The following is a 4,073-nucleotide window of genomic DNA, read 5'->3' on the forward strand; positions in this document are numbered from 1 at the left end:
TTTGTATAGAAAATCAAACAGAACTTGAGCAAATCTTTCTATAAAAAATTGTATAGAATCTAATCTGAACAACTTTTTCTATAGAAAATTGTTCGGAATTTGAGCAACTTTTTCCACAGAAAATTTCTCAGAACCTGAGCAACTCTTTCTATAGTAATTTGTTCAGAATTTGAGCAACTTTTTCTATAGAAAATTGTTCGGAATTTGAGCATCCTTTTCTACAGAAAATTTCTCAGAACTTGAACAAAACCTGAGCAACTTTTTCTATAGAAAATTGTTTAGAAACTGAGCAACTTTTTCTATAGATACTATTCCCATATTCAATTAAAAATTAATCATTTTTTTGTAATTTTTTTTTATTTTTTTTTTTCAGAAAATAAAATTTCCAACGAGAGATTTGAAAAATTTATTATTATGCTGATAATTATAAATAAACAAATATTTAAAATTTAAATTTAATTAAAACAAACAAAAATCCATTTAAACAAAAATTATGATGAAATGTGAAAACGATTTAAACATAAAAAAGAAACAACAAAAGCAGAGAAAAACTACAACAACAACCCTTATATGAAAATAAATCAACAAAAACGATAATAATATTTAATTATAAATTAAACAAAAAATCAACAACAACAACTACAACAACACATTATGAGTAAAAACAAAAGAATAAAAACATTATGATAAAGATACATAACTTTAATAGAAAATAAAGTCACATTACAACAAAAAAAGAAAAAAAGTCTAAACAATTTTCAAAAATTCCACTTATTTTCCATGGATTTTTTTCTTCATAATTATTTTAAATTTACAGCAAATTCTTTAGTTTTATGTTTGGTTTTTTTTGGTTTATTTTTTTACTACTACTATTATTATTATTTGCAATAATATATACATAAAAATATATATTTAGTATTTGGGACGGTTTGTTTATTTGTTTTATTTTTGATTTTCATCATTTTTTTTGCATGTACGTGTTTTTTTAAGTAAATTAAAAGAAATGAAAGAGAAATATTATTTATAACAAAAAACTAAAAACAAACGAAAACTATACATTTTGTAGTTTTAATTTATTGTGTATTTATATATTATACAATTAAAACCCAAGAACAAATAACAAACATTAAAAAAAAAAAAATAATTGATGATTGAAGAGCTATAATTCATAATTCCATAAATAGATAATTATTATGTTAACAATTTTATTAATTTAATACTATAACAACCACAGCAACAACAACATTTTCCCCAAAATTATCCAAAGTCCATAAATGTTAATAAAAAAAATTATCGATAAAAAGCCTTGAAAGAATTATGAGAATAAATATACAACTATTATTTAAATAAGATCAGAAGATTAAACTGAGTGGAAAGTACATACATAAAATGAACAGTTTTATAGAAAGAGTTGCTCAGAATTCGAGCAACTTTTCGTATAAACATTTTTTCAGAGTCTGAGCGAATTTTTCCTCATAAAAATTTGCTCAGAATCTCAACAACTTTGTCCAATAAAATTGTTCAGAATCTGAAAAACTTTTCCTAAAGAAACATTTTCAGAATTTGAGCAACATTTGTTATTGACTGTTCAGAATCTTAGCAACTTTTTCTATAGAAAATCGCTCAGGAATTGAAAATTGATTAGAATTTGAGCAACTTTTCTCATAGAAAATTTATTAGGATTTGAGCAACTTTTCTTATAGAAAATTTATTAGAATTTGAGCAACTTTTCTTATTGATAATTGATTAAAATCTGATTAGACCTGATCAACTATTTCTAAAGAAAATTGTTAAGAATTTGAGCAAATTTTCCAATAGAAGATTGTTTAGAATCTGAGCAACTTTTTCTATAGAAAATTGCTCAGAATCTTAGTAAATCTCCTATAGGAAATTGTTTAGAACTTGAGCAACTTTTCCTATAGAAAATTGCACAGATTCTAAACAAATCTTCCTATAGAATTTTTTTTCAGAAACTAAGCCACTTATTCTAAAGAAAAATTTTCAGAAACTGAACAACTTTCTATAGAAAATTGTACAGAATCTGAGCAATCTTTCCTATAAAAAAACTTATTTCTATAGAAACTTTTTCTATACAATTGTAAACAGAATCTGAGCAACTTTTCTTATAGAAAATTGATGAGAATCTGAACAACTTTTCTTATAGATAATTGATTAAAATCTAATTAGACCTGATCAACGATTTCTAAAGAAAATTGTTCAGAATTTGAGCAACTTTTCCAATAGAAGATTGTTTAGAATCTGAGCAACTTTTTCTATAGAAAATTGCTCAGAATCTTAGTAAATCTCCTATGGGAATTTGTTTAGAACTTGAGCAACTTTTCCTATAGAAAATTACACAGATTCTAAACAAATTTTTTAGAATTTTTTTTCAGAAACTAAGCCACTTATTCTAAAGAAAAATGTTCAGAAACTGAACAACTTCCTATAGTAAATTGTACAGAATCTAAGCAACTTTTCCTATAAAAATACTTATTTCTATAGAAACTTTTTCTATAAAAAGGTAAACAGTATCTGAGCAGCTTTCCTATAGAAAATTGTTCAGAATTTGTGCAACTTTTCCTATAAAAAATTGCTCTGATTCTATGCATTTCTTCTTATAGAATCTGAGACACTTTTCCGATAGAGAACAACTTCCTATAGAAAATTGTACATATTCTTTTTTTATAAAAGAAAAACTTATTTCTATAGAAACTTTTCCTATACAAAGGTAATCAGAATCTGAGCAAATCGTTCCGAATCTAAGCAGCTATATAGAAAATTGTTCAAGATCTGAGCAACTTTTTCTATAGAAAATTGTTCAGAATTTAAGCAAATTTTCCTATAAAACATTGCTCTGATTCTAAGCAACTCTTCCTATAGAATTTTTTTAGAATCTAAGCCATTTTTTCTATAGAGAAATGTTCAGAAACTGAATAACTTACTATCGAAAATTGTACAGAATCTGAGCAACTTTTCCTATTAAATAAACTTATTTCTATAGAAATTTTTCCTATACAAAGGTAATCAGTAGAAAGTTGTTCAAGATCTGTGCAATTTTTTCTATAGAAAATTGTTCAAAGTTTGAGCAAAATTGCTCTAATTCTAAGCATTTCTTCCTATAGAATTTTTTTCAGAATCTGAGCCACTTTTCCTATAGAAAAATGTTCAGAAACTTAACAACTTCCTATAGAAACTTTTCCTATGCAATTGTGACCAGAATCTGAGCAAATTGTTCAGAATCTGACAACTTTTCCTATAGTTTTTTTTACAGCCTAATGAGTACCTGTTTTCCCTATAGAAAATTATTAAAAATCTGAGTTATATTCCCTATAAAAATTTGATCGCAATCTGAGCAACCTTTCTCGTAAAAAGTTGATCAGAACCTGACCTGATTTTCCAGCAGAAAACTTATTACAATCTGTGCATCTTTTGCTATAGAAAGCTAATCATGATCTGTGCAACTATATTTTTCTATTAAAAAGGAGACTAATTAAAATCTATGAAACTTTTGCTAAAAAAAACTGATCATGATCTGGTCAACTTTATCCTTAGAAAGTTGATCACAATCTGAGCAACTTTCCTATATAGAAAATTGTTCAGTCGAAGTTGTTTCGATGCAAGTGTTTCAGATTCGGAACAACAGAAAACTTGACAATATAACGGAAAATTTTTCTATTGGAAAATTACGCTTTGAAACTTTTGCTTTTGAAAAGTTTTTCAGTAGGAAACTGATTAAAATCTGTGCAACTTTTGCTATAGAAAACTGATCATGATCTGGGTAACTTAATCCTTAGAAAGTTGTTCAGTTGTAGTTGTTTTCATGAAAGTGTTTCAGATACAGAACAACAGAAAAAAGTTGTCAATATTACAGAAACTTTTTCTATTGGAAAATTACGTTTTGAAACTTTTTATATTGACAAGTTTTCCAGTAGCAAATTGATTATAATCTGTGCAACTATTGCTATAGAAAACTGATCGTGATCTGGGCAACTTTAACCTTAGAAAGTTGACCATATTATGAGCATATTTTTTTATATTTGTTCCAAATTCAAATTCTAAAGTCATTCAAAGGA

The sequence above is a fragment of the Lucilia cuprina genome, chromosome 2 (assembly GCF_022045245.1).
Source record: "Lucilia cuprina isolate Lc7/37 chromosome 2, ASM2204524v1, whole genome shotgun sequence".
Taxonomy (NCBI): domain Eukaryota; kingdom Metazoa; phylum Arthropoda; class Insecta; order Diptera; family Calliphoridae; genus Lucilia; species Lucilia cuprina.